We start from the raw sequence: 15,731 nt of genomic DNA on the forward strand, positions 1-15,731 counted from the left end.
TTGGAAAAGTGGAACTGGACATGGATTGGAATTCCAACTCTAAAACTTATTAATTGATGCCTTTTTTTACTTATTCACTCAAAAAAGTATGTTCAATGTTCTAGATACTTCAATTATGTGACCTTAAGCTAATATTAATAACCTTTCTAGTTCTAGCTGATATTAATAACCTTTCTAGTTCTAATAACTTTCCTCATATATAAGGAGGTATTAATAATTTCCCAACTCAGTATAATTTTTAAAAATTCACTAAGATAATCTGTTTTCAATATCTGAAAAATATACAACACTATAAACACAATAGTTTTAAAATAATAATATTCAGTTTTCTTTGGAAGTGACACAGACACAATTCAAATTTAATCCTTGTCTTTTCTACCTTGTACAACACACTTACAAGCCACATTTTCCCTCCATAGTCTTGGAAACTCATACTACTTCTATAATAATTGAAGAATTGAAGAATTTTACTGGAATTGAAGAATTTTACGACGTTTTGAAATTCAGAACTTAGTAAAGTTTCTTTTAATTTTGTGTGGGGGTGAGATATGGTCGGATGTTTGTTTTACTTGTAATAAAGATTACCACATTCCATATTACAAAAGCCAGAGTTGGAAACCGAAGTCCCAATTCTAGGCTATTGGAAAACCCAAAAGGAAGTGAAATTGAGGATTACGGTCTCCCTATTTCTAAGCTGCAGAACATTTCTTGTATTAGAGATGAATGATTCAATTCAATTCCAATGCAGAATGATGTGCGAATGAAACTGATAGGAGAGCAAATGGAAACAGCTGTGTTTTACTGCAACACAGACAGTCGGCACATTTTGCTGCTGATTTATAATGAAAACGGAAATTGTAAGTGACAGGCTGAGGGTAGTTTATAAAGCAAACATTTGGAAGCCATGGAGGTGCTATTGCTTTATGAAAGGCAACCATCTGACCCAACTTCTCCATTATGCCTGGTCACTGAATTCTTTTACTCTGATGGAAACACAACATTTTCACATCAAAAGGAAAGTGCTCCAGGACTAAAGTCTGTGGAGCCCAGAGTATATGCAATGATTTTCTAAGTTCTAATCTAAAACCAGTTATTCATCAGAACATCCTTGGATAAGAGGTCTTGGGCACTGCATGCTTGGACAACACAGTCTCTTCTGTCTATGTGACAAGAAGTCCAAAAGTAGACTGAGCAAGGCTGGTGCTATGGTTCAGTAATCTGGATAGTGACCCAGGATCCTTATACCTTTTTCTTCCCCCTATATAGATTTTATCCTTTTATTTTCTCCTTTGCTGCTGAACCACCAATGACTGTACCTAAATAAAGATGACTAGGAAGAAAGGGTTGAATTCAGACTGAATTTGCAATCAAACAGGCCTCAAGTTACTATCAGTAAAAGGAACAATATTTTCTCTATTTCCAGAGGTATTATCTATATGCCTAAGTAATTTCAGCATATAAATATGTTTTGGTTTTATTTCAGTCTGGTAACAGAGTATTTTACATTTACTGTGGTCCTTTTATTCCTAAGTACAGAGGCAATTTGGTTCAAAAGTTGGTCAAATATAACTCTGCACTGTAATTGCCAATCATTTTCTCTAACAATCAACTTGCAACTGGATCTGGATGTATTCTTCCAGATTTCTATTACTTTATGTGATTTGTTTTACAGAGACCTGTTTATTCTTTCCTATAACATCAAGACAGATAAGAAGGTTTTCTGACACAAACACACCTGCACACAAACAAGCTCTAGATCTGAGTAGTGATATCTATTTCTATAACAAAACAATCTTAGCTGAACTCTGACACCCTAAGAAAGACTACGTTCTAAAATCTTTAGGGTTTTTTGTGGGGTAGGGACTTGTACAAAGGATCCATTACCTTGGTCTTACCTTAATTTAAGCCTGGACCATTGCCACTGTCTACAATGGGCTTTCCTTTAATACTCAAAATAAAATTGGCAAAATAGCATAGTGAGCCCAAGTGGGAGAGTTCATTCATCCAAAAAGAAAAAATAAAAAGAGCTCTGTGTCAGGGTAGACATTGAAAGAAGTAAAGAACAAGTATCTAAAATTCTTAAGCAGGAGGCAGATACAATGTGTGACATACACGCATTGTATGTCCTAGTAATTATGACACAAGGTAACAATAGGCTGTAAAAGCATCAAGAACAAGCTGATGGAAAAACGCAAGATATACTGAGAAGATGTATTACATATGCCTGAGAAAGCAAAGGGATATTTGATAATGAAGAGGGCACTCGAACTGAATCTTGCAAGATAAATAGAATCTAACTAATTATAAAGAAGGTATAAGGGTATTTCTGAAATACAGGGCGACAGGGGCAAGGACACAAAGTTTTGGAAGATAAGGACAAAGGTCTGTGTGACTGGAACAAAAAGTTTTTGGAAACAGTGACTAGGAGGGGTAGAGAAGGGAATTTAAAAGATGTGAAGCTAAGTCAGGACAGGAAAGTCAGGGGGGTTGGATGATAATGCAATTTTCACGCCACATTAATGCATTTTAATATCACGCCTCCCCCTCAGACAAGTGGAAAACACTTTTGTGCTTTTATCGGTTGTGAGATTGGATTAGATGATGACTAGATGGTCTAGAATTGTATATATTTTCCCAAAAAGTAAAAACTATGGCTATGGTTCAAGCCCATGGAGATGAAAGTTTGGGGATATTTTTCTTCAGGAACAAACAAACAAATTGTTAATAAAATAAACAACAGTAATAGAATAGATTGATAGTAAATGCTAAAGGCAATGGGGAAATGTGTTGCAGTTGCTTGTTAATTATTTTCAGGTTGCTGCTGATGAAAAAAATCATCTACATTCAGAAGATTTTAACTGAGGAGGTAACGTAATCCAACTTGGATTTTTGAATGCCATCTTCCAAAGCTATGTGGAAGATGGCTTGGAACGGGTCTGGTGTTTCCCAGTTGGAATACTAGTTAGGCGTTTTTTCACAATAGCCTACCCTAGAGATGTCTAGCTCCTAGGCCTGTTGTTTTGGAAAAGCTATGGACTTTTGGGTTTAAATGTGCCTGGTTTAAAATCACTCTTCTGCAATTCAGTAGCTCAAGATTTCAGCTCAGCTGGTATCTTGCAATTTACGTGTCTTTTGGAAAAATGCACAAACAAAATAGGAACAAAGCAGATATAGAATATACAAAACTTCAGAACATTTCATGGACTTTTTAAGATTTTCTTTAGTTGAAAAACAAGAAAAGATGATAGAGCTTAAACAAAGTTAAAGTTGAGAAACCATGATGAGCAGAGGATTGTGTGCAGTCTTTATAGACTTGGAAATACATTGCTCTGGAAAGGAAGCATTTATAAATCTTTCATCCTCATGTAATTTTTACATAGCCCCATGTAGTTAGGAATCTAATTCTATAAGAGTGGTTGCTCAAAGGGAATTTTTTGAAATTCTGGTTTTCAACCCACTATCTCTAATATCTTCTGTATGCTTAAAAGAATGAAACTGGCTATATTATCTATCCATTTTGAGTGTATAATTATTTCATCAATATTTTTTTCGTAAAATAATGTAAACATCCCCACATCTTAGAATTTTTACTGCAAGGCATGTTGTTTTTTCTTGTAAATTAAATTTTAGTCCACATTACTTGAGTAAATTATGAGGATTCAAAATAAAAGTGTGAAGCTATCTTCAAGAAAAGAAGATTTCAAACAAGTCCATTTGTCTCATAAATCTGGGGAGATAATGCTATATCCTAAATTAAATAATATTACTTAAGGAGTTATGGGAGCTGAGTTTCAGTAAAAGGACTGTTCTTAACTAGCTGTGAGACTTTGGAAGACTCATTTAAACTCGATGGACCGTCAACTACTTCACTTTAGAGCAAATGGACTGTAACTTTCCAATATCATTTTTCACTGCGAAAAGACTTTCTGTGGATTCTTGGATTTATAACATAACTAATTAGTCATTTTAGCACATGGGTATTACTAACAAGTTAAAAGAACAGTATCAGCACTGTTCCTTATTTAGCAGCTGGTATCTTTCAGCTCTATTGTGTGTGTGTGTTAGCTTTGCTAGATTCTTCAGCTAATTTTGTAGATTAAGTCTGATTTAACTTTTTGAAGTTTCCTCTCCAACAAACGGGAAGACTCCTTCAACACAACCTTTGAATATAGCACCAAGATTTCTAAAGCTTTTACATAAAAAGTAATGTAGGTAGCATAAGGCCGAAACAGCTAACATGGCAAACAATTTGATTAGAAAGTTACTCAGTTTTTTTTACAACTGTATGACATAAGGCCAAACCTATCTTTTGAAAGATCACTTTTTTCTATGTATTTTTTGCAATATAATTAAGGAATCAACACACCCATTATTTTCTTGTTGATTTAGCCCACTAATACCACACCCATATTGAATATATCAGGTTGATGAGAGCAGCTGTAGCAAATCACTGTCTATTTCTTTCTCATTTTAAATGTACTGATTCAGCCAACTGCACTGTATGATTTAGAAAAGAAAAATACCCTATGATGGGTCTAAGAGTGCTTAACAAACATCATTGCAATTCTGAAAATGCTTTTACTGTCTGTTTCATGCCAGCCTCTGCCAAGAATACCTATGGAGCAAGTTTAATATATTATGGTATAATCTTAAATCTTGACACAATGGGAGAAACACTACAACTTAATATTGAATGAAGCAATATTGGATTCTTCATGTCTATTACAATATACTTTTCTACTGATGCATGTCTCATAAGTTTTATTTCATATTGTTAGCCTTTAACAAAAAAGGATTTTGATTCTCCACCCTCTTTAGGTGCAGCTGCATTTTTATCTCTCCTCTTTTAGAAAGTGATTTAAAATATTGATTCAAAAGAATTGAACCTTAAGGAGGAAGAAATACAAATACAAAAAAATACAAAATACAAAAAAATGGTAATAATAACCGAGTTTAGGCACATCCTCAAAAAAATCTCATATAATTGTTTGCTTTATTAATAAGCCCAAATTCTCAACCTATGTAGGTAGTACCTTTTCTACAGAAAAAAATATAGGACGTTTAGAAGCTTCACTGTTCATGTAGATTATGATATTAATAAGGTAATACTATAATGATATAAATATGAAAATTACTACTAATTTAGATTATCATTGTATCTACCTAAATGTCCTCCTTGAGTATCTTTTTATTTATCCATTCATTTGTTTATTTAACAGCTCTCATGTGTGCTTGATACTACACAAGGTCCTGGGTAGAGATAATAAGCAAAAAAAGAAATATTGTTCCTATTCTCCATGGTCTTATTGTTTTGTAAGTTACACAAAATTAATATAATAATCACAAACACATGTAAGTATAAGTGGTAAAATATTCTATGAAGGAATAATAATCAGTTCCATATGGATAATTTTACAAAGGAGTCTGACTATGGCATGAGAAAATTTACCAAAGGAACATAAAGGATACCAAAGATATAAGTGGATATTAGACAGAAGGAATACATTCCATATGCAAATGTCTTGTAGACTTGTGTTTTCCAAAGCCCTGTAGAATGGTATTGGTAGGTTTGAGAGAATGAAAGATAGCTAGCCTGGGGCTTGTGAAAGAGAAAGACTACCCATAATGCAATTTGAGAGGGTGATAGGAAGCAAATCATATGGGAACTCATAGGCCATGATAAGGATTTTGTTTTTATCCTAAAAGGAATGAGAAAACATTGGGAGGTTTCATTCAGAGAGTCAGGTTGGGATTATGCATATGTGTGTTTGTGTGTATATGTGCATTTTGCAAATGACTTGTTTCAGTAAGGAGAATGCATTTTTTTCCATATAAGTTTTTAAATAATGATCATTCGTCTGGGTGCAGTGGCTCACGCCTGTAATCCTAGCACTCTGAGAGCCCGAGGCGGGAGGATTGCTTGAGGTCAGGAGTTCAAAACCAGCTTGAGCAAGAGTGAGACTCCGTCTCTACTATAAATAGAAATAAATTAATTGGCCAACTAATATATATAGAAAAAATTAGCCGGGCATGGTGGCACATGCCTGTAGTCCCAGCTACTTGGGAGGCTGAGGCAGAAGGATTGGTTGAGCCCAGGAGTTTGAGGTTGCTGTGAGCTAGGCTGATGCCACAGCACTCACTCTAGCCTGGGCAACAAAGCGGGACTCTGTCTCAAAAAATAAATAAATAAATAATGATCATTTTTGTTTCTGTTTACATTTTAAAAATCCATTATAATTGCTTTCATGTTGTAAATGGTATTGAAAGTGAGATATCATACTACATTTTAAAAATATGAAAATATAGCAATATGAATCAATAATAACCTTCAAAATCAGAAAGCACCAGGCCCAGTTGGTTTCATATGTGAATTTTACCAAACACTTAAGAAATATTATATTAATTCTCTACAATATTTTGTAGAAAATGGAAACAGAGGAAACATTTCCTAATTCACATGAAGTTAGCATTACCTTAATTCCAAAGGCAAAAGACATTAAAAGAAAGGAAAACTATAGACCAATATCTATCATGGAGATAGATAGAAAAAATCCTCAAAAATATTAGCAAATTGCATTTAAAATGTTTAAATAATTCTCCTGCATGACCAAATGGGATTTATACCATGTATGCAAGGCTGGTACAGCATTCCAACAACATCCATCACATCAACAGACTCAAGAAGGAAAATCATATAGTCATATCAATATAGGAAGTAAAAACATTTGATAGAATTCAACACACATTTATGACAGAAATTCTCAGCAAAATAGGAATAAAGGGGAACTTCCTCAACTTCATAAAAAAGGTTTATAAAAAAGACCGAAATGAAACATGCTACTATGAAACTTAATGGTGAGAAAATAGATTATTCCCCACCCCCAAACGGAGAACAAAATAGAGGTGATTTTTCTCATCACTCCTAGTCAATATTGTACTAGACATTATAGCTTAATCAATAAGATAAGGAAATAAAAGATATACATACAGGAAGGAAGAAATAAAATTGTCTAGTTTTAAAATGACATGATTGTCTCTGTAGAATATTCCAAGAGGTATACACACACTCCCACACAAACACACACACACACATATTTACACAGACATATATGTGTATACATATGATGTTTTTGTCAATGATGGACCACATACATGACAGTGGTCCCATAAGGTTATAATGGAGCTGCTCTATATAGGTGTACCATTTTTTTTTACCTTTTATACTGTATTTTTACTGTACCTTTTATATGTTTGAATATATTTAGATGTACAAATACCATTTTTTTTTACAATTTCCCACAGCATTCAGTACAGTAACATGCTGTATAGGTTTATAGCTTAGGCTCAATAGTCTGTATCATATAGCCTAGGTGTGTAGTAGGCCATGAAATCTAAGTTTGTGGAAGTATACTGTGTGATGGCTGCACAATGACAAAATTGCCTAGTGACGAATTTCTCAGAACACATCTCCATCATTAAATGACGCATGCCTATATGACTATACATATATAAACACACACACATATATATATGTAAACGTTTGGAATTAATAAGCCATAGTAACAAAGTTGCAGGACGTAAAGTTAATATACAAAAGTTAATTGCTTTTTTATGTACAGCAATGGACAATTGGAATTTGAAATTTAAAAAGCCACTGTTAATATTAATATCTCCCAAACTAAATACTTAGGTGTAAATATAACAAAATATATGCAAGATTCATATGAAAAAAACTACAAAACTCTGATGGAAGGAATTGAAAACTAAATCAATGATGTTATATTCCATATTTATGGATAACAAGACTCAATGCTGTTAAGATGTCAGTTCTTCCCAACTTGTTCTATAGATTCAATACTCTAATTAAAAAAAAATGTAGCAAGTTACTTTGTGGATAGCAACAATTATTCTAAAATTTATAGGACAAGGCAAAAGACCCAGAATAGCCAACACAATATTGAAGAAAAAGAACATTCAGAGGACTGACATGACTCTATTTCAAGATTTACTATAAAGCTACAGTAATGAAACCATGTGATTTTGGTGAAAAATAGGCAAAACTAACCAATGCAATAAAACACAGACACCAGAAAAAGACCTACACAACCATAGTCATGATCTATGACAAAAGAGCAAAAGCAATACGATATAGCAAGAAGAGCTTTCTTAACAAATAGTACTGGAACACAGAGACATTCACATGCAAAAAAAGTGACTCACACCTTCCACAAAATTCACTCAAAATGGATTACACATTTATATGTAAAATGCAAAACTATAAAACTTTCAGGAGATAACATAGGAGAAAATCTGGGTGATCTTGGGTTTGGCAGTAAGTTTTTAGATATAACACCAAAAACACAAGCCATGAAAAAAAAATTGATAAATTTGTTCTTGTTATAATTGGAAGCACCTGGTCTGTTAAAGTTACTATTAAGAGAATGAAAGGCAAACCACAGAAAATTTTTGCACAACACATATCCGATAAAGGACTGGTATCCAAAATACACAAAGTACTCTTAAAATTAAAAAATAATTAAACAAACAACCCAATTAAAAAATGGGCCAAAGATTTTAACACACACTTCACCAATGTATATATACAAATTGCAAATAAGCATATTTAAATATGCTCAACACATATGTCATTAGAAAATTTCAAATAAAAACAACAATGAGATACTGTTATATCACTATTAAACAATGGCTGAAATTCAAAACACTGACAGCATTCATCCATGGGGCTGGTAGGAATGCTGAATGTTATAGTACCTTTTGAGGAAGGTTTGGTAGTTTCTTACAAAAGTAAACATACTCTTAGCAAATGATCAAGTGATAACAATCCTTGATATTTACCCAAATGAGGTGAAAAATTATATCTACACAAAAGCCTGTTGATAGTACCTTCGTTCACAATTGTCCAAAACTGGAAACTACCGGATGTCCTTCAGTAGTTCACTTAGAAAAGAAAACTGCCATTTATTCTTTCCTTAAAGTGTAATGAGAAAAATAATCTCTTTGATTTTGAAAGAGATTGGCAAATGTCTTGAATCTCACCTGTGTACTTAAAAGTAATTATAATGCAAATAGTGTGCCAGAAGATGAAAATATCACATTTGAAATTAAATTGGTCATAGAGAATACCACTTTCTTCAAAGCATATAAAATGTATATGTCAGGTAAGAGTAAATATGTTTTTATTGTGTAAATGTGTTATAAAATGTACTACTTTATATGCCATTTTCCTGAGGGCATAATAATACCTACTTCTTAGTTTAATGAGTGAAAGGGAAACAACATATGTAAAATTCACTTAAAAAATCTTATTTCCTTTCACTGCTCCAATGTATATTCAAATACACACACACACACACACACACACACACACACACACACTCCCAAATCCAAACCTATATTTTGTACAGCTTCAGAAATCTGGCTGGGGAAGTGCAGCCTTTATCTGAAGGGGAGATCAGCTGATATGGCTTTGTTGGTATCTGGACTGAACACCCTCAGTCCTTGGGCAATCAGCTGCAGATGGAGGTTGTACACTAGACACTCTGAAAATGTAAAAATCTCACAGTTCCAGACTATGTGTAAACATCATGGCATGCTCTTATTCACAGAGGCTTCTGAGAATTGGAGGGGGTGAGTGCTGAGGAGGCTGGAAGAAAGAGGCCGAGATCTACACAGGGAGTGGTCAAACGCTTTCATTTCCTGGGAACAGTATAAAAGATTTTGCAATCTAGATAAGCCTCTTTTCATAGATTGAATCCTCTCCAAAGGGCATGTGAACTGTTGATAGGCATCATCTCCTCGAGCCAGTTTATTTTCTAAATTCCAATGCCTTGTGTGTCTAATATCCACTTTCATTTTCCACTCATAGAGGAAATAATGTTGATATTGTTCTGCTGTCAGGGAAAATGTGAAAATGGAAAGTTATGAGGAAATTTGTTCTGACACCACCAACAGTAAATAATTTTAGTCTGCTTATACTGATGAGGAAACTGATGTGTCTTCCTTGTTATTACCTTCTCTCTGTTGTTATTACTGGCATCTAATTTTGAAAGCACAGTCTGAAAAATGAGAGCCAGTTTCTGGCATGTTTTATAGCAAAGGTCAGTTTCTTGCTTTAACTATTGCATGGCCATGAGCCTTGTGGACAGGATGTTGGTATTCCAAGTTACCAACCATCCCTGTCTTCTGGGATGTTAAGTAGCAGCCCTGGGGGTTATTCATACAATTTTTTATCTTGTCTTCTATGGTTCTCTCTTTTCACTGTCTGTGAATTCCACATAGTCAAATAAAAATATCACAAGTACCTCACTTCAGGACGAATCCTTCACACCATTTGCAAAATTCATGCTTTTGTTCAAAAATCAAAGAATACTTATTGTGCACTTACTACCATCCAGAAAACAGGTTTAGCTTAGGAGGCACAACCACACATAAAATAGGTATAATCTAATGATTTGGAGTTTACATTCTAGATGCAAAAATAAGTGATAAGGGAAGAAATCATTGACACCATAATTACACATTTTAAAAGTGTGATAAAAGAGAAAAAGTGCTGGGTAGAAAGTTAATAACATGAGATGAGCAAGATTTATTTCAGGAAAGGGGTTCACTAAAAGGTCTGTTGAAGGTAATGTTTAAGCTGAATCATAAAAAAGAGTAAACCAAGAAAATGGAGGCAAAGAGGGGTAATTTCCAAACAGGAGTAATATTAGCTAACAAACATCAGCTGAACAAACTCTGAGACTGAGTTGAGCCAGGAAAGAGATAAGTATACTTCAAAAAAAAAAATAAATAAATAAAGTACTAATGCTATTGAGGCCATTATAGTCCATGAGTAAAGGTGAAAATTATGCAACTTGATGTTGAATAAAGAGTAGGTCACTTCACAAAGACCTGACATACTTGAAGGTTTAGGAATGAAGTTTTATGCTTATTTTTATGCACTGGCCAACTATTGGCATGTTTTAACAGAAAGCAATAGACTTATCATTAGATTTTAAAGAAACAAATTCTTGCTGCTGAGTCATAAATGTATTAGAGTGGGATATGGGTAAGACCAGTTCGAGTGTGAGATAATTCTGGCCTGGATTATGATAAGACAGTGAGGATGCAGAGAGCAGTACCCATTCAAGACCTACTTGGGAAATTGACTGGATAAGATTTAGTGGTGGATTGGATGGAGAAATGAAGAAAAGAAGGTAGCTGACATTGACGTCTAGATTTCTGGTGTATTTGGCATGTGGTGGTGCCACCATTTTCTAAAACAGGAAAGTTTAAAGCAGAAACAGTGGAAATCAAAGTCATTTGATAATCAATTTAATTTGAGATGTTGCAGATTCTTCAATTAAAATAGCCAAGTAAAGATGCATTTTTTTATCTGTAATTCAGATGTAAGTGAAGTAGCATAAGCTAAAGAGATCGTTTATCTCAGGAATGAATGAGGTCTCCTCGAGAGGGAGGAGAAAAAGAAAGAAAAGCACATGATGATTCTCTGAGCAACTCAATGTTAAGTGTTTGACACATTAAATCCTATGCCTTCTTGATTCACCCATATACATATGTCATATGTATAGGTCTCTCTCTCTACATATATATGATAAACACCCATTAATTCAGATATTTGTCTTTTATTGCTGTTGAAATGCTATAGACATCATTTTAAGTTTAAATCCACATTTCTTTAAGGAAAAACCCTCATATTTTATGAAATCTTGGAACTGTCCAGATTTTCTATTCAGCACTTACATTTTCAATGAATAATTGCACAACATTTAGTTTCCTTTGGCTAGTAGAGGCAAAAATTGAAATTTTAAAAGCTAGGACACAGAGGAAGAGAGGTGTTCTTTCTCCAGCAAAATATGCACAAACCTAATTTTGCTTTGCAATTTCTATTTGCCTCTGCCAAAGGCACACTTCTCAGGAATAATACTGTATATAAATCCCTTTGTAATGCTGGTGCTTAAAGTAAGGATGTTCCAGCCAGATAAGTAGCAGATGCCAACCTTGTTAGGCTATCAATGTGTTATAACAGGTTCTGACTGACTATGGTAGTTGTGTTTGGGGAAAAAATAGCATCAGAGTGTTTTTAGAGATAACTTTAGAGTCAATTCGGTCTCAATTTTACAGAAGAAGAAACTGAAGTTGATAAAGGTTAAGTTGGTTTCTCAAGGTCACACAGCTAATTAGTGGCAGATGTGGAACTTGAACTCAAGTCTCCAGATTGGGGCCACTATATCACACCATCTGATTTGACCCAGCACACGTATGTATCTGACAGACCAGCTATTGCATTAATGAGTTCCTACTGAGTCTGTTTTACTTTTGGCAAAATAGCTGCTTAATTGGAGTTATAATCCTTTCTACAAAGCAAAATATATCTTAAAGTCTACGAGAGGCCTCTTAAGAGTTTAAGAATATAGTATCATTTTGGGGGAAGGGGCAGACCCAAATGCACTTTTACTTTCTTCCCTGAACTAGATGTCATTGCCTCCAGATTTTGAGCAACTGCCTCTTCGACACTGGAACTCTGAGGTTAAGAATATCAGGATTTAGAGAAGCACAAAAATCAATCACTTCCACCTCACATGTTGACATAGAATTTTTAAAATTGCAGATATTAGGAGGAGCTTTGGATAAAATCATAGCACATAAATTCAGATGTGCAAAAAAAATCATAATTTTTATTTCTATTATCAATTGCAATCTTTGTTAAGAACTCCACTTCTGACAGCTACAATCCAGTCTTGGTCAATTGTCTATCCCTACCTATTGCCTTAATCACATACAGGTTACAGCAGCAAACTGAGTGAATCTGGATGGGGCAGGGGTAGGAATGTGAAGGTGAAAGTGTGGTGGGTTGGAGGGAGGAAAGAACTGGTATTGGCTGACACATTCTTATTGTATTTTGTCTTCACTAATTGGTCCGTGCAACACATCTCCTGAATCCTGCTCCTTAATTGCCACCTATTACTTAAATGCTGTTTAAGTTCCACTGCTCTGGGTCACAAAGCTGGGTTTCTCATTGATGAATGTAATCTATAGAAACACTCCCGATATCTCCTAAACTGTTCACAGACAACCATTTCTACTCCAGGATCATGTGTTTTTTTCAGAATCTACCATGTAATTCTGTGGTGGCCCAGATCTCCTCTGCTCTCAATTCCCAAACCTATTCTTGGTTTCTTCTCACCTCTATCTCTGAGGCTTCCTAGAAGGTAAAGCCTGGTGAACCACCAGTCTCTAAGCTTTCTTTAGTACTCTCACTAACACTTCTTCACCTACTGAGGTTGTAACTGAGCCTGAGGCTGGAAGGATCTGGCATCTCATATATTCTTCCAAATCTGTTTTTGTAACTCATCACATTTAGGACATAAGGTTTTGTAAACCCGAAGTCACTTCTTTTGTTTCCTACAAAAGCAACCATTTGAGGAATAAGTTCAAGGGCTACCTAAGAACTGAGATTTTGTTTTTGTCTGTGTGATTGTTTTGTTTTTATTTTGCTTTTCCAGATGTGCTCAAATTTTTATTTGCCATAAATATTCAATTGACTATTTCCATTTGTGATGTAAGCATGTTGATTTATTGGAAGATGATTCTTTCACAGAAGCATCAGTTGGGTGGCCCTGCTGTGCTACTGATCATTTTTAAATAAACTCTTTTTTTTTAGAAAATGTGCATACTTCAGAGGTTTCAGAAATACTCCATGCCTAGTTTCTCCTCTTGTTAACATCTTATACCATTATGGTATAAGATGGTATATGGTATATGGTATATGGTATATCCATCACTGATAGTGAACCAATATTGGAGTCTTATTATTAACTAAACTCCATTATTCAGTTTTCCTTAGTTTTCCCCTAGTTTTTGTTGTTATTGTTGATACCACATTACTTTTTAGTCATCGTGCCTCTTTAGGTTATTCTTGACTGTGATAATTTCTCAGATTTTCCTTGCTTTTGATGGCTTTGACAATTGTGAATAAGACCGTTAAGGTATTTTTTTTTTTTTAAGAATATCCATCAATTGGGATTTTTTTGGTGCTTTTCTCATGATTAGACTGGGGTTATGAGTTTTGAGGAAGATGACCATAGAGGTCAAATGCCATAACACAACACAGAATTCCTTCATAAACTTGATTTATCACTGATGATGTTGCATTTTATCACCTGGCAAAGACAGTATTTATCAGTTTTCCCTGCTGTAAAGTTGCTCATTTCTCCCCTTTTCATACTATACACTTTAGAAGGATGTCATTATATATATAGCTTACACTTAAAGGGTTGGAAGTTATGCTCCACCTCCTGAGAACAGAGTATCTATATAAATTATATAGAATTTTTCTGCATGAAAGATTTATGTCATCTCCCTATTTATTAATCCTATCATTTGTTTATATCAATATCAACTCATGTATATTTATTTTATACTATAGGTTGTAATTTAATACTTCACTGTTCATTTTATTCAATAAGTTCCAAATTTGACCATTGTCAAATATGTCATATTGTCATCATTTTGCTTTTTTTTCATTTTTCTTTATTTTCTGGAACTTATAAGATGTTCTGAGTTCTTCTTGTATATTAACTGACCCAGTCCTAGAATCAGACATTTTTCTAAGAAACTGTGGTTCCTTTTATTGGTGAATGATATTAGAAAGCAGATCTGAATCCTAAGTGTATCAATGCTAAATGAACATGCCCTTAGCAGGTAGAGCTAGAAAATATATTTTCGTACACATCATTATACCTTAATATTTTCTATGTATTTCCATCAGTGCCTGTTAATCTAAACATGAGTTTATACTGACGTCTCTAATTCTAACCCAGTATCACGTGGTTCATTCAATAAAGGCTTAGTGTTAATATCCAAAGGGACACTGCAATGTAAGTATTGGAAAACACATTACTTATGTATGAATCATATCACATTGCTTACATCTGAGTCAGAGTCACCTAGTGATTAAGAGCAGAGTCTCTGGAGTTGCTGTGCCTTTATATGGATGCTAGCTAGGCCAGTTTTTCAAATGGTTAACCTCTTTGTACTTCAGTTTCCTCACCTGTTAACTGAGAATGATAATACTTAATTTTCATAGTTATGTGTGTGGGTTATGGAACTCTGTTATATGGGAAAGTGTTTAGTATATGGCCTTTCTGATCCATTGCCCATAATTCTTATTATATTAAAACTTTATTATGTCAACATATTATACTACTATTATATCAAAACATGTTTGAAATGTACATACATGAAAGTAAGCTATGTGTTTTGTGAGATATAAAACACAATTCTATTTCTATGGGCTTAGCCTCATTTTAGTAACCACTAAAAACTAAGGAAAGAGAATGAATTTTGGATTAAAACATATATACATTTTATAAAAATCTGACAATGGTTGATTTTTATAAAAATTATTTTAATTATCCAGTTTGATATTCTTTTTCTGAAGAAAAGAGCTCAAAAATACTCATCTAAGAGGATTGTTAAAGGCATTACTGAGACTACCTAGTAAAATTACTGGAATGAAATAAAAATTTCACTCAGTAAGTCATTTATTCTAAGATTTTTACTAACTATGCAGTATTTCCTGATACTGGTCTAGATATATTCACAGGCTTTCTTTACAGGGATTTTATTGTGATAAATATCATGACATGCCCTATTTGTCCCTTGTGTCCTCCCGGCATATTTCTCTATTTCCTGGAAGTCTATAGGGC

The sequence above is a fragment of the Microcebus murinus genome, chromosome 4 (genome assembly GCF_040939455.1).
Source record: "Microcebus murinus isolate Inina chromosome 4, M.murinus_Inina_mat1.0, whole genome shotgun sequence".
NCBI classification, from domain to species: Eukaryota; Metazoa; Chordata; class Mammalia; order Primates; family Cheirogaleidae; genus Microcebus; species Microcebus murinus.